Source organism: Delphinus delphis, chromosome 16, assembly GCF_949987515.2.
Source record: "Delphinus delphis chromosome 16, mDelDel1.2, whole genome shotgun sequence".
Taxonomy (NCBI): domain Eukaryota; kingdom Metazoa; phylum Chordata; class Mammalia; order Artiodactyla; family Delphinidae; genus Delphinus; species Delphinus delphis.
The window spans coordinates 50,882,406-50,905,809 of NC_082698.1; the positions used below are offsets into that span (position 1 = coordinate 50,882,406).

The 23,404-nt window shown below is 39.7% G+C and overlaps 1 non-coding gene across 1 annotated transcript; it reads right to left on the bottom strand.

The window, feature by feature from the left end:
- Positions 1 to 20,807: 20,807 nt before the first annotated feature.
- LOC132440104 (U6 spliceosomal RNA) lies at positions 20,808 to 20,910 on the bottom strand. Its single transcript, XR_009522512.1, has one exon. It is a non-coding gene; the product is annotated as a U6 spliceosomal RNA (small nuclear RNA).
- Between the last annotated feature and the right edge of the window lie 2,494 nt (positions 20,911 to 23,404).

Here is a 23,404-nt window from a genome sequence, read left to right on the forward strand (position 1 = left end):
TTCTGGGACCCCTATAATTAGAATGTTGGTACGTTTAACGTGTCCCAGAGGTCTCCGAGACTGTCCTCAATTCTTTTCCTTCTTTTTTCTTTATCCTGCTCTGTGGTAGTTATTTCCACTATTTTATCTTCTAGGTCACTTATCCGTTCTTCTGCCTCCGTTATTCTGCTCTTGATTCCTTCTAGAGAATTTAAAATTTCATTTATTGTGTTAGTCATCATTGTTTGCTCTTTAGTTCTTCTGGGTCCTTGTTAAACATTTCTTGTATTTTCTCCATTCTCTTTCCAAGATTTTGGATCATCTTTACTGTCAGTACTCTGAATTCTTTTTAAGGTAGACTGCCTATTTCCTCTTCATTTGTTTGGTCTGGTGGGTTTTAACGTTGCTCCTTCTTCTGCTGTGTGTTTCTCTGTCTTCTCATTTTGCTTAACTTACTGTGTTTGGGGTCTCCTTTTTGCGGTCTGCAGGTTCGTACTTCCCGTTGTTTTTGGGTCTGCCTCCAGTGGCTATGGTTGGTTCAGTGGGTTGTGTTGGCTTCCTGGTCAAGTGGACTAGAGCCTGTGTTCTGGTGGATGAGGCTGGATCTTGTCTTTCTGGTGGCCATAACCATGTCCGGTGGTGTGTTTTGGGGTGTCTGTGACCTTATTATGATTTTAGGCAGCCTCTCTGCTAATGGTTGGTGTTGTGTTCCTGTCTTTCTAGTTGTTTTGCATGGGGCGTCCAGCACTGCAGCTGCTGGTTGTTGAGTGGAGCTGGGTCTTAGTGTTGAGATGGAGATCTCTGAGAGAGCTTTCGCCATTTGATATTACTTGGAGCTGGGATGTCTCTGCTGGACGAGTGTCCTGAATTCGCCTCTCCCACCTCAGAAGCGCAGGCCTGAGCACCCGGCCAGAACACCAAGACCCTGTAAGCCACATGGTCCAGAAGAAAAGGGAGAAAGAAAGAAAGAAAATTATTAAAATAAATTAAAAAATTATTAAAAATAAAAAAATTAAAAAGTAATAAAAAATAGAAAAAAGAAAGAAGGAAGAGAGCATCCAAACCAAAAAGCACATCCACCAATGATAACAAGCACTATAATCTATACTTAAAAAAAAAAACAACCAAAAAATGGACAGACAGAACCCTAGGACAAATGGTAAAAGCAAAGCTATACAGACAAAATCACACAAAGAATCATACACATACACACTTACAAAAAGAGAAAAAGGGAAAAAATATATGTATATATATATATATATATTAAAAAAAAGGAAGAGAGCAGCCAAAGCAATAAACAAATCTACCAATGATAATAAACTGTAAATACTAAACTAAGATAAACATAAAACCAGAAACCAGTCAGCCGCATACAGCAAACCCCAAGTCTATAGTTGCTCCCAAAGTCCACCACCTCAATTTTGGGATGATTCGTTGTCTAATCAGATATTCCACAGATGCAGGGTACATCAAGGTGATTGTGGAGCTTTAATCCGCTGCTCCTGAGGCTGCTGGGAGAGATTTCCCTTTCTCTTCTTTGTTTGCACAGCTCCCGGGGTTCAGCTTTGGATTTGGCCTTGCCTCTGCGTGTAGGTCACCTGAGGGCATCTGTTCCCTGCCCCAACAGGATGGGGTTAAAGTAGTAGCTGATTAGGGGGCTCTGGCTCACTCAGGCCGGGGGGAGGGAGGGGTACGGATGCTGGGCGAGCCTGAGGCGGCAGAGGCCGCAACAGCCTGAGGCGTGCCGTGTGTTCTCCTGGGGAAGTTGTCCCTGGATCACGGGACACTGGCAGTGGCGGGCTGCACAGGCTCCCCGGAGGAGAGGTGTGAACAGTGACCTGTGCTGGCACACAGGCTTCTTGGTGGTGGCAGCAGCAGCCTTAGCATCTCATGCCCGTCTCTGGTGTCCACGCTGATAACCGCGGCTCGCGCCTGTCTCTGGAGCTCGTTTAGGTGGTGCTCTCAATCCCCTCTCCTTGCGCACCCCAAAACAATGGTCTCTTGCTTCTTAGGCAGTTCCAGACTTTTTCCCGGACTCCCTCCCTGCTAGCTGTGGTGCACTAGCCCCCTTCAGGCTGTGTTCATGCAGCCAACCCCAGTCCTCTCCCTGGGATCTGACCTCTGAAGCGAGAACCTCAGCTCCCAGCCCCGCCCACCCCAGCGGGTGAGCAGACAAGCCTCTCGAGCTGGTGAGTGCTGGTCGGCACTGATCCTCTGTGCGGCAATCTCTCCGCTTTGCCCTCCGCACCCCTGTTGCTGCGCTCTCCTTCGCGGCTCCGAAGCTCCTCCACCCCTCCGCCACCCGCAGTCTCCACCCGCGAAGGGGCTTCCTAGTGTGTGGAAACTTTTCCCCCTTCACAGCTCCCCTCCCACTGGTGCAGGTCCCATCCCTATTCTTTTGTCTCCGTTTTTTCTTTTTTCTTTTGCCCTACCCAGGTACGTGTGGAGTTTCTTGCCTTTTGGGAGGTCTGAGGTCTTCTGCCAGCGTTCAGTAGATGTTCTGTAGGAGTTGTTCCACGTGTACATGTATTCCTGATGTATTTGTGGGGAGGAAGGTGATCTCCACGTCTTACTCCTCCGCCATCTTGAAGGTCTTCAATGTTTTCTCCTTTTCTGTTTTGTGATCTGAGCCTGATTTCTTTGCTGAGGGAAGTCTTTTATTAATTCATTTATTCACTCATTCAAACAAACACTTCTTGAGTAGGTATTTTGTGTCAGGGTGCTGGCTGTGTCATGGTAAAAAAGACAAAGTATCTCTGTGCTTATGGAGCTTATAATTTAACTTAGAGAATGTAATCATGCAAAAAAAAGAATAAGGTCATTTAAGGTAGTGATGCATGTTATACATGGTAATAGGGTGAATACAACAGTGAGAGGGGAAATTTTTAAGGGATCAGGGTATTTCTCTCTAAGAAGGGACGGATGAACTGACTTCTGAGTGATGCATAGACATTCCAGAAAAGTGGATGAACAGTATCTCAAATCACTGGAACTTTGGTTTATTTTCTTGTACATATACAACATATCAACAGGTGGGCAGTTTAGGACCAAAGTATTAGTTCAATGACAGTATCAAGAACAGAAACTCCTCTTATTCTGATCATTCTTTTTTTTTTTTGCGGTACGCGGGCCTCTCACTGTTGTGGCCTCTCCCATTGCGGAGCACAGGCTCCAGACGCACAGGCTCAGCGGCCATGGCTCACGGGCCCAGCCGCTCCGCGGCATGTGGGATCTTCCCAGACGGGGGCATGAACCCACATCCTCTGCATCGGCAGGCGGACTCTCAACCACTGCGCCATCAGGGAAGCCCTGATCATTCATTTTTAATATGTTGGATTCTCTCCTCATGATTTCAAAATGACTACTGTACTCCTAGGTGTCATATGTGCATTCAGGTCAGAAGGAAAAGGAAATGTCTGTCAGAGCTGGCTACATAATTGACAGGGGCAGTTAAAAATGAAACTACGGGTCTTTGTTCATAAAGCAGGAAAAAAGTGATGTTTAAAAGGACTAACACAAAATAAAGCTTTTTCATTTAAAAATATTTTATTACTTATGTGTATGTAGAACTGATTCACTTTGCTGTACTCCTGAAACTAACACAACATGGTGAATCAACTGTACTCCAATAAATTAAAAAAAATAAAAGGTAAAAGTGATACATGAGTGACAGCATAAACTTACCAGCTGCAAAAAGAATTTGGTACCATAGATTTATATAAAACAATAAATACTAATGAGTAACGTGATATCTTAAATCATCTTTTTCTGGCTTGCTTTTCTGCACTTTCATTTATTAGGTCATCAAAATTTCTACTCAAAGTAGGTACATTTTCAATCAATGTAATTGAAAACAACACCAGTCACTCTTGGCAAGTAGGAGACTGCAAATCATTTTTGATAATTTTTTAATTTTGAGAAGTATCTTTCTGCTGAGGCAACAGTTGTCATGGGAGCTGCTAAGAGTATTTTATGGACTGTGGCAACATGAAAAGAATTTCTGATAAATTATTTTGAAATAAAAATTTTAGTACATCCAAAGTTGATTCTCATGAAGCAATTTTTCTAAAATAAATTTTCTGTGAGTCTGAATTTTATTTTAAGTGTAAATTTGTACCGTGGCACTTTAATGTCTCCTCTGACATTTTCCGTAACATATGGAGGTTGAACAAGAAATGGGAAGTGGCTTCGTGATTTGCCTATAATTCAAAATGCTTGTTTATGCAGTCCATCATTGTATTTTCAATTAAAACGTTAATTTTGAACTTGTCTTTCTCATTAATAATTGGCTCAACTGAAGCTTCCTTTGAAAAGTGTTCTTTTCTGCGGAATGCTACATCTTTACATTTAATTTCTATTTGCTTTGCAACATTTCTGTAGTTTTCCAAACTGGAGATTCTAAATGATTGGAAGAATCCAAATAACTCTCTGATATATTTTATTGCAATGTCCATGCATACACTATTACTTTGTGAAAATTTACTGACAAAGTTTCCTGCCTGAGTGCTGGCGTTCCCATCCTGGTGCTAAGAGCAGAGTTAATATTTATGCAGAGGCTGAAGTAAAGGGCTCAAGGGAGGATGGCAAGCTGGCCTCCCACTGTATCACAGTGCACAGCCCCTAAGCCTGCTGTCATTCTGGGCCCAGGTCCCTGCCCTGCTTCCCCCACCTTGGGGCCTCATATTATCCCAATTGCCCAAGGCAGGTGTACGCTGCATCCCAGCCAATTGCTTAAGTGCCTGCATTGTCTGCCTTGTCTGCTGAACTTAACCTATCACCTGGAGAATCTCTGCTTCACATGATCATGCTCTACTGTCTCATAGGAGATTAATAGATTTATTAAGAATTTCCAAAGGCAATAGCAGAATATTACACTAAGTGGGAAGGTATGGGAGGGCCCTTCTGAGAGCAGAACCCTCTGTGACCACACAGATTGCAGCCTTACAGCTAGCCCTGGTGCCTGTAATATGTCTTTTTTTTAATCAGGAAAGCAAAAGTATTCCCAGAAATCTCTACTTAAGACTTATTGCCTCTAACTCTCTCATGGCTGCTTCTTGCTGCAAGGCACTCTGGGAGAGTGATTATTTTCCAGCTTCTATAGTGAAGGCAGACAAGGGGGAAGGGACTTGGGAATGTGTTGGTTTAGTCAGTCAGGAGTCTGCTGTAGACAACCACAAGACCATCTGTGGTAAAATGTACCAGACTGAATTAACAGGGAGTGTGGCATCCTGAGATGAACACAAGTTTGTGGGGGGTCGAGGGGCGGTGTTTGGAGGGAAGCAAGAAGGCCAGTGTGGTTGGATCAGAGTGAGGGGAGAAAAATAGTTAGGACCTTGAGTCCTTGAATGGAGCAGTAATACTATAGGACTTCAATTTTGGCGGGCACCAACACACTATGTTCTCATTTCCCCCTTCCCAGGGAACTAGGCATAGGGTACACTCAGTGAGGCCATGGGTGGGTCAAGGGTGGAGTAGCAGAATAGAAAGGAAGGCATTCTGGTAGTGTGGGAGACTTGCTCCTAGAACTTACCTGTGACTTGTTTGGGCTTAGTGCTTTACATTCCACTTATGCTTGATGCTGGTGTGCTGCTGGGAATGCCTGATTTTATGTCTAGGGGGATCACATGGTTCTCAGTTCATGATGGAAAGGCCTGGCTTCATCATCATCTGGTACTTTATGCTTGGGTGTTGAGTTTCTACCCAAACCCAGTAACAAGTTAAAACCTATTATTCAAAATAGAGGTGTGCAGAAAAGAGAGCCCTCCCACACTGTTGCTGGGAATGTAAGTTGGTACAGCCACTATGGAACACAGTATGGAGGTTCCTCAGAAAACTAAAAGTAGAATTACCATATGGTTCAACAATCCCACTGCTAGGAATATACCCAGACAAAACTATAATTCAAAAAGATAAATGCATGCCTATGTTCATAGCAACAGTGTTCACAATAGCCAAAATACGGAAACCACCTAAATGTCCATCAACAGATGAATGGATAAAGAAGATGTGGTACATATATACAATGGAATACTACTCAGCCATAAAAAAGAATGAAATAATGCCATTTGCAGCAATATGGATGCAACTAGAGATGATCATACTAAGTGAAGTAAGTCAGAAAGAGAAAGACAAATACCATATGATATCACTTATATGTGGAATCTAAAATATGGCACAAATGAACCTATCTACGAAACAGAAACAGACTCATAGACATAGAGAACAGGCTTGTGGTTGCCAAGGGGGAGTGGGGGAGGGAGAGGGATCAACTGGGAGTTTGGGGTTAGTAGATGCAAACTGTTACATTTAGAATGGGTAAACAACAAGGTCCTACTGTATAGCACAGGGAACCGTATTCAATATTCTGTGATAAACCATAGTGGAAAAGAATATAAAAGAAGAACATCTATATGTGTAGAACTGGGTCACTGTGCTGTACAGCAGAGATTGGCACAACACTGTCAATCAACAAGACTTCACAAAAAAATAGAACAGGCATGGATTTGCTCCAAACCCTGACATTTCTGATGTTCTTCTCTAAGCGTGGATTGACCTGGGTTCTATGAAACATCCTGATCTTCCACAAACACTTTAAGCATCACTGAATCCACTAGGTAAAGCTTGACTGATGGCCCCGACCACCTGGAAACCCGGCCTTGCTCTAGGTCCTTCTTTAAGCTGACAATTTCTATTCTGTAGGTAAATTAATCAAAACAGCACACCCAAATATGTATATGTTACCTAGAAAGTTAAACTGGGCTCACCGACCATTATGTCACTTCCTTTGTGACACAGATTGCAGTGTATGTGTAGCAACTTGTCTTTTACTTTCAAAAGTGTACTCAGATATGTCCCATATCACTAGACACTGCACCTCTGGCTGAGGTGGTCGCCTTGTGCTGTTGTAGACTGTGTCTCCTGCTCTCTGGCTTGTGTGAATCTTGCCATGTGATATAGGATGTGTCCTACTTCCTGCTCAGTCATTTCACAAGATGCCATCATTACAGTGGACAAGTGTGATGAATTTTCTCCTATTGTTCTCTGTAAATAGAATTTCTATCCTTCTCCACCCTGATCTGTGTCCTCTGAGGTTGAGCTCTAAGGCTCCATTGCTGTCTGGATTCCAGCTGGATTTATCTACTAGAAAGTACTGGCAGGATATTGAAGGTTGGGAGGAAAGAGATCGGGGTGTTATTTTGTCCCGGCTCTCTCTCACCAGATCTTCAATTGGTCATGGCTGCATTACACTACTGAAGACCACATCTTCATTGAACGCCCCCCTCATGCAACCACAGGTCCTATTAATCTCTCCCTCAGGTCCGGGGTAGATAATGGCTTCCTGCTGTTGTTAAGGCTACTTCAACATCCCTCCTTGGTGTCCCTTAACCCTGTTTAGACCTTTGGAAATAATGCAGTCAGTAAACCATCTTGAACTACTCATTTTGAGTATGCCATCAGTTTCTTGCCAGGTGCTGGGTCATAGAGAAAGTGAGAATCGCTATTCCATGGTGTTCCCTTGCAATTGTGATAGGGAAAAGTATCTTCTAGATCCATAACTGAATATCAGGATCCAGGAATTATATTGTTGTGCTCTGGAAAATAGTCCACATTTAAAACAGGTAGCTACGGTTATAGTCCCATCTGATAAGGGTTTGTATTGTTATTCTTTATGACCCGTCTCTTTTGTGGAACAACCTGTATCATTACTTCCCAACTTTACAACGGTGGAACACATTTCTGCAGGTCCCCTGGGATATGACTTTGAATTTGATAAATTATGGTCAGACACTTCTATCTGGCCTTTACTTTACATGTCAAGAAGCTAATTTGTGGGTTTTACTAGCAGTTGAGAATAGCCATTCCCAGTAAGTACTACTCTGTACCTGACTTATGTATAGGATCTTACTGGTTCTATAATAGCATATATATAGAGGCTTTTAGAATGGAATAATAAAGAACAATAGATCCAGGTTCATATTCTGAATGGTGGAAAGCAGTGCTATTAAGGGCCCCAGAGAATAAGTGTTGCCCCAGGTACTAGAGTTTAATAAATTCTGAAGAGTGTGAATATTTCCTTTTCCCCACTGCACAGTTACCCTGGAAAATGGCCACAGGTCCCTTTATGAGAATCTGAGAGTAAGATTCAGCGTTCTTGCTGCTGATGTTGTTGGAGAACCTTTTTCAAGATTACCCAGCCTCCTCTTTATTCAATAAACCCTGGGATTTTTTTTCTTTTAACTGGCTCAGATTAGGGTATTAGATCAAGGATTATGACTCTCTTTTGATTGCCCTAGGTTCATAAGACTTTTAATTTGTTTGTTTTGTTTTTGCCCTAGTTACATAAGGAACTTAGTAGGATGCCCATTTATTTGTCATTCCCCACAAAGGTCATTTCACAGCAGATCATTCTGATCCCTAATCCTGCATTTTTAGCCCCTCTACTCCCCTGACTCTGGTAAACTACTGCCTGGCCTCGGCCATTCATGATTGTTCTATTTCCACTGAAATTAGGAAACTGTTTCAGACACAGTAGCTCCTACCAGCATCCCTGATCTTGAGAGAAGAGCTTGGTTTGGACAGGGGATTTTGCACATGTTAAATCCACTCCAATATTTATTATCTCCCTAAGTCCCTGTAGTCCTTCTTTAATAGCACATTAAGAAGTTGCTGGCATCTTAACTTCAGTCAGTGCAGGCCTTTGTTGAACCCATATTGCAGTTAATCAACCAAGCAACCAATTGGTTGCTGGTGCTAACACACTGAATTCAGAAATGCTTCAAAGTACATAACAGATATATTAAGTGAAATTTAAAGTTGTGCTAATTTTTCTTGGCCTGGCATTTTCAGAATCCATTCCTGTACGTATTTCTAGAATTTTGCATGTAGTGATAAACAAAGCCCTTCAGTTATTTTGGAGGATAAGTTTTCTCTCTTAGGTCTGACATGGCTACTGGCCCTTGGGGAATGCTGACATCTGACTCTGTGTCTAGGTTTGCAAACACTGAAGGATATTAGGATGGAATGAGAAGACGTAGGGCATACAACAAGAAGCCATGAAAACAGCTCCATGAGTGAGGATGTTGACAGGCCCTTTAGGAATGTCAGTAAGAACTCATCAGACAGGGATGGCAGAGGGGCTTTGAGTCCTCTGGATTGAGTGATACTGTACCATGTCCTCATTCTGATTTTTAGGATTCCACACTTTGCCAACTGAAATACTAATTTCCATGCAGAAGACCTGACAAAGTTGTAGATTTAACTGATATTGTAATTTTCAACCCTCTGTTTGAAACTCGTAGTTTAATGTCAGCTCTTTCCGTCCTGTTAACGTTACTTTCGGAGCATACTCATAAGAAGCCCCAAATTTTCAGTGTGTGCCTTGAGTTGAGAATTATTTCTAGACTCTCCTCCTTTATAAACATATCTAATGCTTCTAATAATAACCATTCCACCCCATAATATTTGATTTTTTTAATGCCTCTCATACTGATCTGTGGCGATAGCTATTCAGTCTCTCCAGATTTTGCCTTCACTAGGCACTTTAATTTAAATGATCGTGGATATAATACAATTAGCTGTTTCACCACTATCTGCTATCAGATGGCAGAGCCTGATCCCTCATCCCCTTTAGGATTATCATAGTGTTAAGTCCAAAAATGTCAGATAATCTACTCAGACTTCGGATTTGGGATTTCAGGCTCACAGAAAATGCTGGCCACTAAGGAAGAAGAGCTGGCTTGGCTTCACTGGGATAAGGCTGTTTTTTCTAATACTTGGAAGATGACAGGGATTTGTGTGCTGTCTGTATTTGAGACCCTGTCCCATTCACGTGCCATGCTGGAGAGGTATCAGCATCTGTGGGAGAAGGTGGCTGCCAGGGTTACTGCACAGGATACTGAGAGCCAATGGCTTTCAAGCCTCACTAAATGACACTTGTTTGCAATTGGTGGGGAGGGTGGGAGGCAGAGGGGGAGTTGGGCAGGGGGACATCTGGCTCCGAATGAACCATGAAAGCTTGGACAATGAGTTTCTCCATGGTAACCATGATGGGTATATAAGACTAGAGTCCCTGCTCCTATTTTTATAGAATGAGGTAGTTGGTACCCCAAAGATCATTAATGATAGTATCAAATCATGAATTTAAGAATGAATAAAATCCTACAAATTTGCTTAATAGTTATTTGCTGATTGATTAATTTTGTTACCTGCAGAAAGTAATAAGGGGCATAGTTTAGGAGAAACGTTTTGCTTGGGTTGATGTTGAAATGATTCCTTCAATTCAGTTTGTGATTAGTTACAAGAATATAGCATGTCTTGGTGTCAAAAATTGTAGGATATACTTAAAAGGAACTATTCTAAGGTTCACTGGGTTTTTGTTCTGTGACGGGACCGTGCTGTGCATCTGACATGTAGCATCTTCTTCAAAACAAAACACAAATCCCCACGAAATCCAGGGGTTGAGTTTAATTGTGTTACTGTATTTTTCAATTCTATGATTTCCATTTGCTTTAAAATCTTTTCTAGTTCTTTGCTGAGATTTCTTTCTTCTGTTTGTTCGGAGAGAATTCCTAATTGGCGATTGGAGCGTTTTTGTGACGGCTGATTTAAAATCCCTGTCTGATCGTCCATCAACGCAGTCATCTTGGTATTGGCAGCAGTTAATTGACTTCTCATTCAAGTTGTGATGTTCTTGGTTCTTTGTAGGACGAGTAAAAGTTTTGATTGTGCCTTGGGCACTTTGTCTAGTGTGTTAGGAGACTCTTGGTCTTATTTGTATCTTTTATTTTTGCATGCAGTCACCATGTTTAGTTTTAGCATTCAGGTCCCTCGTATGTGCTGTGGTTCCAGGGGCAGTTTAATTTTCAGAATCTTTTGGTTTTCTTGGTTTATCTGCTGCCTATGGGGCTCCTGCTCGTCCTGCTTGCACTGTCTGAGGGGTGAAAGGAGTTTTCCCAGGCCCAGCTGCTAGGTGTCTCTTGTTGGAGGATGGGTGCAGAGTGAATCCCTCTACCTGTCCTCTCTTAAGGCTTTCCCCCACGCTGCACAGGTGTCTCTAGACAGGTGAAGAGCAACTATAGAATGTACAGACCAAGAGGCTTACCACACTAGGCCACTTGTTATAGTTGGGATTCTTTAGTCTGATTCTGCCTGTCCACCTTGGTATCTCTTTGAGGAAAAGTAGAGTCCTCAGGCTTGTTGAGGAAGAGTGTTACTCCAGCTGCTTATTTTTGGTTGTGGTCCCAGTTGATCCCTTTTGCTGATGGTGTTGGTTTCACCTGTTGTCAAAGGGACTCCCGTCAGTCTGCGGGAGGAAGAGCCCATCTGGACTGATTTCTCTTGCTAGGTGGGAGATCGTGAAGTACAGCACTCCGGTTGCCTTCTTCTGATGTGTGTAGGTTGCACAATGCCCTGCTGTTGTGCTGTTCCTTGAATCTCGGGGTCCCAAACAGCTTGCCTCCTTCTAAACTACCTATCACAGTTTTCCTTTGGTTATTGTTTGGACTATACTAAGGCTTATAGTTTTGTTTAGCAGGGAGGCGCGGGAAGAAATGGGTTAATGTCCCATTGTCTGGACCTGAACTCCTGGGGTTGTTTATTATCACAGTGAGAAAATCTATGTAATTTCCCAAAGTCACTCAACTATATACAGAAGTGTCAGGATTCAAACCCAGGTCTGCCTAAATCCTAATTTTATGCTCTTTCTTCTCTTCCCAAATGGCAATTTTTAGGGAGATATTAATGGAAAACATCCAGTAATTAATAGCAAAAATGTCCTTCCAGTCAGCACCCACATTTACCAATGGATTCACTTTATTTAAATAGTGTTTGTGCCCTATTTCCCTACCCTGAGTGATAAATAGAGATTGAGTGACAGATGCAGACATGTTTCCTGGACAGAGAAATGCTATTTACCTGGACACTTTTCACCAATGTAATCACCCTGTAGCTTTTCAAGTGCTCCCTTTTCTATGCCTCTTTAGGTTGTAATCTACTGCTACACAATTAACACCTTTTAAACTAGATGCCCTGATGGTGCAGTGGTTAAGAATCTGCCTGCCAATGAAGGAGACACAGGTTCGAGCCCTGGTCCGGGAAGATCCCACATACCGCGGAGCAACTAAGCCCATGCACCACAACTACTGTGAAGTGGGGAAACTTCTGTTCTTTCTACATCTAATCTGAAGTGAAAGAAAATTGATTACCATCAAGGTGTTTGAGATCCCACTTGGCTATACAGAGCATAACATTGAATCTGATGTAGAACTGTTTAGTTCATTTACAGGCTTCTTTTTTGGAGTGATTATATATGAAACAAACAAGAGGATGCAAGTTATACTCAGAACAGAACTTCCCTCATCAATAGTTGTTCTCGGTAGGTTCATAGCTCCCATGTATCAGGCCATGGAAGGAATTAGTAAAATGGATCAGGATTAAGACAGCCTTCAAGAACAGTCCTTTGGTAAGGCTGAATTAATTCTGCCATAATGGCCTCTTTATGTAACACTGTGGGACATATAGCTGACTTCAGGGCTGAAACTGAAAGGAAATGGAGTTTAAAATTAAAGCCTGTGAACAATGGATGGGTCTGCTGATGGAAGCAGCCCTGTGGTAATCCCCCTCTTTCTGTGAAAATCCTAACCTTAGGTAAAGGAGGGCAGTGATGGATTCTGTTATGGTCTTCTGGGTCCCCCAGCTGGTCAAGAGCACCATCTCTTCAGGAACCTTTGCTTTGCTTGTTTCTGTGAAAGGCAGAATAAAAGTATTTTAGTTTGAGAGGGCAAAGCACATGGGTGAGTGAGCCCTGAACTTGGCTGTGCCCCAGGTAGGCATTTTCAGTACATAGTTGGACGAGTCTCGGGAGGACTTTTAGAAATTAATTGATAAGTAATACGGAAAGGATTTTCTCTATCTGATGGGCGCTGGATGTCTCCTACTCCTTTGTATTTAGAAGATACTATGTTAGAAAGTGGAAAAATCCTCCCTGGCTCCCTCAGTTTGGAATCCCCTTCCTTTGTTCTATATCCTTGAAAGTCTTTCATTCTTTTTTTTTTTTAAGAAACTACAATTATTTATATTGAAAAATGTGAAATATTATATTTATTGCATTTTTTTAACATCTTTATTGGAGTATAATTGCTGTACAATGGTGTGTTAGTTTCTGCTTGTAATGAAGTGAATCAGCTACATGTATATATACATCCCCATATCAAAAGTCTTTTCATTCTTCAAGGTCCAGGACAAATGCGTCTCATGAGCTTTAGGGCCCAGTACTGTGTCTTGTTCAGCTTCACAGAGAAGAGCTAACCTACTGTGGTGCACATATAGCAGCTGCCTGCAGATCATCCTTTAGATCTCAGCACTAGCCTTCCCTGACCTCCAGACCTGGTCCTCCTAGCAGACTCTTTCATTTTCCATCACAGGCTATGTCGTACTTTGTAAGTGCATGTTTATGTGGTTGTTTCATGTGTATATGTTTCTCCTATAGTTCGTTCTGTTTTTTGCTTATTATGTCCCCATGTATCCCCTGGTTTATGATTTGCAGTAAAAACAAACATTTGTTGAATATTGAATTAATACACTTTAAAATCAAAGTGATTTAATTAGCAGGTTTTTAATAACAGTTCCTTACCGGGACAACTGCATTAGAGCCACAGCTGAATGAATAACCAAAGAATATTAACGGGAACTGAAGTGAACTAAAGCATTTGTATTTATTGCAGTGGCCCTTGCCAGATGTAACTTCCTTGGACCTAGTATGCTGAAGAAAACAAAAGCCTAACTAGCCAAATTAATGGTAATGTGAATGTTCATTCTGATGACGTTTTAGAAAGAGAGACCTGTTGCTTTGTCAAATCCATAGCACCCTTCCCTTTTTTGGGCATCTCTATCATTAGGACATGTTTCACCGGGCTTTTGACTGAAGTTGCTGAGAAGTTTCACTCACATTCTGGCAGGAGAAGGGGACTAGTTTTTGTGGCAATTGACCACTCAGCAGTCAATGTGTGGTATGGAGAAAGGCAGAGCCATTTGTACCCATCTATTATTCAGTCTAGACATTCTTGTTTTATTTTATTTTATTTTTTAACTGGAATAATTTTTTTTGCAATAAAAGTTAGTAACTTTGGCTTAACTCCAGGTGATGCTGATAGCCATGCTCTGAGAGTTTTCTACTGGGGACATGTATGTGTGGACCCTGGGGCATCCATGGACGTAGGAGGGATTCTGAAAGGACTTCCCCGATTCCTCTTCTCCTTCAGTGCCTGACTCTCCAAATTGAGGTTGTTTTTGGATGGAGTTTCATCAGGATTTTCTCAGCTTTCTTCCTATGAGGATGAGCTACTTTATTGGAAAGGAGAATCATAAGTTTACTTTTTGCCTTTTTTTTTTTTTTAAATTTTAACCTGCAGTCTGGTAGTACTCATGCTGCAGGAAACAAAATGTCATTGAAGTTTTTGGCTTTCAGGTGCACCTATTTCTTTTTGTTCCATTAAAAAAAATAGACTTTATTTTGGCCTCGCTGTGCAGCACGCGGGATCTGAGTTCCGCAACCAGGTATCGACCCCGTGCCCCTTGCGGTGGAAGCCCAGAGTCTTAACCACTGGACCACCAGGGAAGTCCTGAAATAGACTTTATTTTTAAGAACAGTTTCAGGTTCACAGCAAAACTGAGGGGAAGGTACAGAGATTTCCCATATACCCCCTGCCCCCACTCATGCATAATAGCTTCCTCCATTATCGTCCAGAGTGGTACATTTGTTGCAATTGATGAACCTACATTGACACAACATTATCCACTAAAGCCTGTAGTTTACATCAGGGTTGACTCTTGGTGTTGTACATTCTATGGGTTTGGACAAATTTGTGATGACATGTACCCACCCTCATATACGGAGTAGTTTCACTGCCCTGAAAATATTCTGTGCTCCCTCATCCCTCCCACTCCCTTAACCTCGGTCAACTGTTGATCTTTTTACCATCTCCATAGTTTTGTCTTTTCCAGAATGTCACATAGTTGCAATAACACAATATGTTTACTTTTCAGATTAGCTTCTTTCACTTAGTATTATAGGTGTACCTTTTACTGCTTCAGCCTTTTCCCTATTTTCTTATTCCTGGGATGATTTCAGTGGGAAGAGGGTTGAGGAGATGGAAGAGGAGCTAGATACCTATGGCAAATTTGCCATTTAAAAATATTTTTTTAACGTCGCTCCCCTTTTCTGGCTATCAAATAACTAGAATTTATTTTTTTAGTTTTGAACTTAACTTTAGAAATTGCATTCTTTGTCATCCCTACCTTTCTAATTCCTAGGAGTCTCCAGGTTATTAGTAAATGTTTGAAAAGTTAGAATTTACTTATACTAGTTAATTATGAAATGATCAACTTAATGAGCAAATATTTATTACTATTCCCATTTTATCAATATTTATCCCATAAGTAGTTCATGTGGATTGAAAGTAATATTGGGTTGGCTGAAAAGTTCGTTCCATACACCTCATGAAAAAATACGCACAAACTTTTTGTCCAACCCAATATTGTCCTTGAAATTAATTTATAAACTCAAATTACTATCTAATACCAGTTCTTCAATAATTACTTCTAAATTAACAAATGAATGTACTCACTTTCCTGGAAAAATTATTTATTGCCCATTTTCTTTATTGGAAAACAAAAAGATACAATTAATGGCAAACTACAAAGAAGGTGAATCAAAGGACAGAGCTTCACAGCCAACTGAGGGAAAATAGGATTAAAAATCCCTAAATTCTGTTTTCCATCACAAATGTCAGTGATTACACCAGAGGCTGAAACATTGCCAGACCTCAGCAAAATTGTAAAGTGGATGAAATTTGTCTTCATCCTCATTTAATACTCTAGTGAATTCCCTACTATTTTTGGCTCACAGGCAAAAAGATTAGATGTGTTACCTTTTGTTAGTTTTTGGTTGTAATTGATAGAAATCAACTGTGTTTGGCTTGAGGAAAATAGGAGATGTTATGGGAAGCATCCTGGAGTGTCTTGTGTGATCACAACAGAGCTGGATATTAAGTCACGAAGGAGGCATCAGGGCAGCTCTGGGAACTTCAGCAGCAGAAGTTCGTAAACTTTCTATCCTGGCACTACCACAAATGTGACTCACGTCACATGACATGGTGTCTGTGCTGTGTCAAGCTTGGGCTTCTGTAAGAGAAAGTCTCCAGATACCTGCTTGTTCAAGGGGAAAGGTCACGTGGCACAGACACAGTCACCTGGGGCTTCCCCTTGTACTGGGTACCCTTTACAGAGTGTGGGAATGAGCCAGGCAGCCCCTCCAAGGTGTACCACTTCGCCATGGAGGAAAAGGGGTCTGCTAAAATTGATTACTTGTGGGCATAGGTTATATTTGGAAAGTGTGTTACCATTTCTTTGGCACTATCACATTTGAAACACTAGGATATATTCTTTAGACTAATGGGGGAAAAATGGTAATCAAATCACTGGTAACTTTCATAGATATAGGATACGGGAAGGGATTCTTTGGCCAAGAGAAACATAGGTGATAGAAGAGAGACATGATCATAAGAGCCAATAAATGGAGTTAAAGGGCGCTTCCCTTGGTGCTACTTGAGAAAGCTCTTGGGATTCTCCTGTTCCTGAGAGTCTTGGGTAAAAGTAAAACATAAGATTTACTACTTGATCCTGGGCAATTAGGCAGCCCTAGCCCAAGCCATCTGAGTAAGAGCGTCGCTGCTGTTGCAGAGGATGGTGATCCGAATTTATACTCTGTGAGCACTTACTCAAACACCATTCTAGGCCCTTCACTCATTCAATATTCACAATTGCCCTATCAGGTAATACTATTATAGTCTCAGTTTTAACTCTGTGTAAAGCTGAAAGGGAGTTTCTAGCTGGTTTCACCATTCAGCATGTGCATTGAAGTCCCAGGAGAAGCAAACAGTGGAAGGATGTATTACCATATCTCATCTACCTAGCCTGGAAAAGACTTTTGGCATCAGGATTTGTGGGTCAGGAGAATCAGTTCCCCATCCTAAGTTCACTCTGGAATACTCAGTACTTACTAAGATGTAAAATAAATGTTAAGGGCCTTTTTTATTAGATGTACATCTTTACCTGTATATCTGACAAGATTATTTGTTTTGTTTTTCAAGGAGTATTCCTAAGAATAAAGGAAATGGAGGAAAATGGCACCAGAAATAGTCCACAAAATAATTGTAAGGGTTATACAGTATAAACATACCGTTTTATGTTCATATGATAACAGAATCTGTTGTCATAGAAATATATAATGAAAATATAAAATCTGTTGAGTTTATAACACCCCTGTGAGTTTGGCAGGGTAAGGACTATTGGCCTCACTCACAGAGGAAGAGCCCAGGATTGCTCAGCTGGAAAGAAACAGGCCCCTTATTAGAAATGGCTCATTTAATTCCGAGTAAGACTAATGTATTAGTGACATTTAAGATTTCTTTTAAACAAGGCATCCCTCCCCTTCCCTGCTTAAGAGTTGCTAAAAGGGCCTAGTGGAGCATTATAACTTTTCCCACTGCCCAGAGGTGATAAAGCCATTCTTCTTCCCCTGTCTCAGTGGAGGCCACACAGGAAGCAGTAAGGGACTCTCCTAACCCTCCCAAGGAGATATCAGTCCTGCCTAGAGGGGAGCCAGAACTCTCACCCCTGTCAACACTAACAAGGAACCCCTCTCATTCTTGGGTGTCAGCAGATATGGTTCTTTTTATTGACCTGAAGGGTCAATACCAATGTCAGAAATGACAGGAGATATCACTATGGTTCCTCCATATATCAAAAGGATAATTAAGGATTATTATGAATAACTGTGCACACACAAATTTGGTATCTTAGATGAAATAGTTTAATTCCTCAAAAATACAGCTATCATAATCTACCCAATATAGAAAAATTAGAGAGCCCTATAAGTATTAAGGAAATTGAGTTTGTAATGAAAAGAATTCCCCCAAAGAAATATCCAGAACTAGATGATTTCATTGATAATTCTACCAAATGTTTAAAGAAGAATTAACACCAATACTATACAACCTCTTCCAGAAAATAGAAGAGGAAGGAACACTTCCCAATTAATTTTATGAAGTTACTATTACCTTGATACCAAAATAGTACCAAAAAAAAAAAGAAAACCCCACAAAGATCAATATTCCTTAAGAATACAGTCACAAAAATCTCTAACAAAATATTAGCAAATAGTATATATATATATATAGTGTAATCCATCATATTAACAGGCTAAAGAAGAAATATTACATAATTATATAATTTGATGCAGAAAAAGCATTTGACAAAATTCAACACTTATTCTTTTAAAAACTCAGAAAAATAGGAATAGAGGAGAATTTCATCCACTTGATAAAGAGCATCTGTAAAATACCTACATCTAATATTATACATCATGATGAAAGAGTGAGTGCTTTACCCGTAAGACTGAGAACAAGGCAAAGAAGTCTCTTTTCGTGCTCTGACTCAACATAATGCTGGGTGTTGTACACAGTTCAATAAGGCAAGAAAAAGAAATAAAAGCATATAGACTGTAGAGGGAAAAAATAAAACTGTCCTTATTTGCATATGACATGATTGTCTACATAGAAAATTCCAAGGAATCTATGATAACATTTCCAGAACTGATATGTGATTATATATATATTAGCAATGAACATTGGGACATCAAAATTAAAAATACAATACCATACAGTATTGCTCAAAAAATTAAATACTTTGATGTAAATCTATCAAACATGTTTAGGGCTTGTGTGCTGAAAATTGGAAAATGCTGAAGAAAGAAATCAAAGAAAGCGTATCATGTTCATGGGTTGGAAAATGCATTATATTAAAGATATCAATTCTTTCCTAATTAATATGAGTTTAATGCAATTCCTGTCAAATCCCAACAATATTTTTGTAGATATAGACAGAGAATTTAACATTTATATGGAAAGAAAAAGGAACTAGAATAAAACAATTTTGAAAGGAATCTGTGTCCTCAATTTCAAGACATTATATAGCTGTAGTAATCGAGACTCTGTGCTATCGGTGAAGGGATAGGTTCATAGCTAATGAAACAGAATAGGAAAGCAGAAGTATACCCATATAAATATGCCTGATTGATTTTTGGCAAAAGTGCAAAAGCAATTCAATGGAGAAAAGACAGCCTCTTCCACAAGTGGTGCTAGAGGAGTTGGACATCTATAGGCATAAAAATAAACCTTTATGTAAGTCTCATACCTTATACAACATTAATTCAAAATTGATCATGAGCTTATACATTAAATGCAAAAATATAAAACTTTCAGAAAAAAGTTATCAAGTTCTAGAGTGAGGCAAAAAGTTTTTAGACTTGATAGTAGCAACATAATCCATAAAAGGAAATACTGATAAATTAGACTTTATCAAAATTAAAAAACCTTTTCTCTATGAAATATTCAGTTAGGAGGATAGAAAGACAAGCTACAGTGTGGAGAAAATATTTACAAACAAAATATACAGCATATCCAAGAGTATCTAGACAAAGAACTCTTACTGCTCAACAAAAATAAAAAAATATTCAATTAGAAAATGGGCAAAATAAGACACATTCCACTGAAGAATATAAAGATGACATATGAAAAGATGTTCCACATCATTAGCCATTAGGAAAATGACAATTAAAACCACCAGGATATCACTACACATCTATCCGAATGCCCAAAATAATTTTTTTTTAAAAGTGACAACACCAACACTGACAAGGATGTGGAGAAACTAATTCATACATTGCTTCTGGGAATGTAAAAAGTACAGCTAGTTTGGAAAACAGTTTGACAGTTTCTTATAAAACTAAACACCTAACTACCATATGACCCAGCAAGTGCACTGCTACACATTTATCCTAGAAAAATGGAAACTTTGCTTACACAAACACCTGTGCGGGAATGTTTTTAGCAGCTTTATTTGTAATAGCCCCAAACTGGAAACAATTCAGATGTCCGATGTCCTTCAATAGGTGAATAGTTAAACAAACTGTTATACCCACATATCATAGACTGCTACTACTCAGCAATAAAAAGGAACAAAATGCTGATGCACACAACAATGGGGATGAATCTCTAAAGAATTATGCTGAGTATAAAAAAAGCCAATTCCCCAAACTTCCATACTGTATGATTCTACTTATATAACATTCTTGATATGACAGAATTATGGAAATGGAAGATAGATTAGTGGTTGTCAACAGTTAAGGAGAGGGTAGGGGCAAGGGGGAAATGAATTAGGTTATAAAAGGGCAAACTGAGGGATCCTTGTGAGATGGAAATGTCCTGTAATTTGACTATAAATTTCAGTATCCTGGTTATTGTATTGTACTATAGTTTTGCAAGATGTTATTATTGGGGGAACTGGATAATGTGTAATGGCATCTTTATATTATTTTTTACAACTGCATGTAAATCAACAATTGTAATAAAAATATATTTAATAAAAGAATAGCAGACTGGCTATATGGTTCTTTAACTCAAGAAAAATTGTACAAACAAAAATTTCACAGCCCTGGAATTAAGTTAGGAGAGCCATTTAGAGAGGAATTGGACCTTTCTGGTATTTCCCAGATCCTTTCTTTTTTAAAATTATGATAAAAAATATATACCATAAAATTTGTTATTTGAACCGTCCTTAAGTGTATAGTCCAGTGGCATTAAATTCATTCACATTGTTACACAACCATCACCAACATCCATCTTCAGAACTTTTCCAACATCCATCTTCAGAACCTTTTCATCATCCCAAACAGAAATTTCATACCCACTAAACAATAACTCTCGTTTCTCCAAAATATGAGTTGCTTCAAGAATTTTCATGTCGTCTTTGTGTAAGGACCATGCTTATCTCTGTATTGTTCCAATTTTAATGTACGTACTGCCAAGTGAGCACCTAAATCGCCTTTTGGGTGGCTATTTTTTCCACCTGTATATCATAGCATCTGGATGATAACCCAAAGACATCATTCCTGGTAGCCCTGTGATTTGCTTAACATGCCATGGTTAACAGAATCAGTTGTTCAATCTGATTCTTTTGCCTTAAGACAATCTCACAGATATTTTGAGGGTTATGTTTGTAAGTAAATTGATTCAATTTTGAACCATCCACTTCCTCTCTCCACTTGTTGTCTGCTCTGTGAAACATATTGTTGGATAACTAGGGTGCTCATGTTACTTTACCTAAAGTTCTGTGTGCCCGTGGATTATATAGACCTGGAGAAATTCTGAGGGAAGGAATATTCTTTCATAATTCAAGAAATCAGCTATTTCAATAAATTATTCTTGGTAATCTTTGTTTCTCTCTCTCTCTTCTTAAAAATATGCAGAATCATGAACCTTCTGTTTTTAAAGCTTTCTCCTATGTATAAGTACCTTGAATTCTGGAAATATTTAGTAGAATGTATTCTATTTAAATTCTTCAGTGCGGTTGGGATATATTTTGTAAAACTGGTGTCAGAAATTACAGTGCTCTTCTCTGATATTGAAGTATTTTGAGTGTATGAGGCTTTCCCTTAGTGTGGAAATTGGTCACATTTCCTTTTCTAAACAGACTTTTATTTATTTATTTATCTACCTATGTATCTATCTAATTGGCTTTTTTAAAAAAAACTTTATTCAAGTATAATTGTTTTACAATGGTGTGTTAGTTGCTGCTGTATAACAAAGTGAATCAGCTATACATACACATACATCCCCATATCTCTTCCCTCTCGTGTCTCCCTCCCACCGGCGCTATCTCACCCCTCTAGGTGGACACAAAGCACTGAGATGATCTTCCTGTGCTATGCATCTGCTTCCCACTAGCTATCTTAAATAGACTATTTTTAGAAGAGTTTTAGATTTATAGAAAAGTTGAGAAGATAGTACAGAGGATTCTCATATATCTTGCAGTCAGTTTCCTTTATATTAGTATGATATTAATTATAATTAATAAGGCAATATTGATACACTGTTATTAACTAAAATTCATAGTTTATTTAGATTTCCTTAGTTTTTACCTTTTCTATTTCAGGATCGCATCCAGGACACCACACTACATTTTGTTGCTATGTTCCCTTTGGCTCCGCTTGGCTGTGGAGTTTCTCAGACTTTCCTTGTTTTTGATTTTCTTGACGGTTTTGAGGATTACTGGGTAGGTGTTTATAGAACATCCCTCAATTAGACTTTATACAAGATCTTTCTCATGAGCACAGCGATCAGGTGCCATTTTCATCTGCTCAGTGTGTGAGAGTTAGATGAAGGATATGGTTGGGGTGAGAGCTCAGGATTGCTTGGTTTACATATTAAATGCATGCTTTCAAATAAATTGTTTGCTATCTCTAGGAATTAGCTAATTTGGGGAGAGGCAATATCTCCCTGAGTTCACAAGGCCCCAAAATGTCAAAGTATCATAGAATACAGAAAATAAAAAACATGATTTTTATACAACTTATTATTTTCTGTTTCGGTGATTGTACTTTTTCCAGAATGTCATATAATTGGAATCATACAATATGTAGATTTTTCAGGTTGATTTGTTTCCTTTAGCAAGATGTACTTAAAATTCCATCATATCTTGATAGCTCATATATGTTAAAGTGTTGAATAACATTCTGTTGTATGAATATACCACTATTTGTTCATCCGTTAACCTTCTGAGGGACATCTTCCTTCCAGCTGCTTCCAGTTTTTGACAGTTATGAGTAAAGCTGCTATAAACATTCATGTGCAGATCTTTGTGTGGACATATGTTTTCAAGTCAATTGGAAAAAAATATCCTGGAGTACAATTCCTGGATCATATGTTAAGACTATATTTAGCTTTGTAAAAAACTGCCCAAATAACTTCCAAAATGGTGTACCATTTTGCATTCCCACCAACAATGAATGAAAATTTCAGTTGTTCCACATCCTCACTAGCATTTTGTATTTTCAGTTTTTTGGATTTTAGCCATTCCAGTAAGTATCTAGTGGTATCTCATTGTTGTTTTTGTTTGTTTGTTTTGTTTGAAGACCACTAATCTATCCTGTTACCAGAATCATCTTTTTATTTTTTTAAAACAATTTGCATTTTCTTTTTTTTTTTAATAAGCAGATATTCATTTTAAATTATTTATTTATTTATTTATTTTTGTCTGTGTTGGGTCTTCGTTTCTGTGCGAGGGCTTTCTCCAGTTGCGGCAAGCGGGGGCCACTCTTCATCACTGTGCGCAGGCCTCTCATGGTCGTGGCCTCTCTTGTTGTGGAGCACAGGCTCCAGACGTGCAGGTTCAGTAGTTGTGGCTCACGGGACTAGCTGCTCCGTGGCGTGTGGGATCTTCCCAGACCAGGGCTCAAACCCGTGTCCCCTGCATCAGCAGGCAGATTCTCAACCACTGTGCCACCAGGGAAGCCCCTCATTGTTGTTTT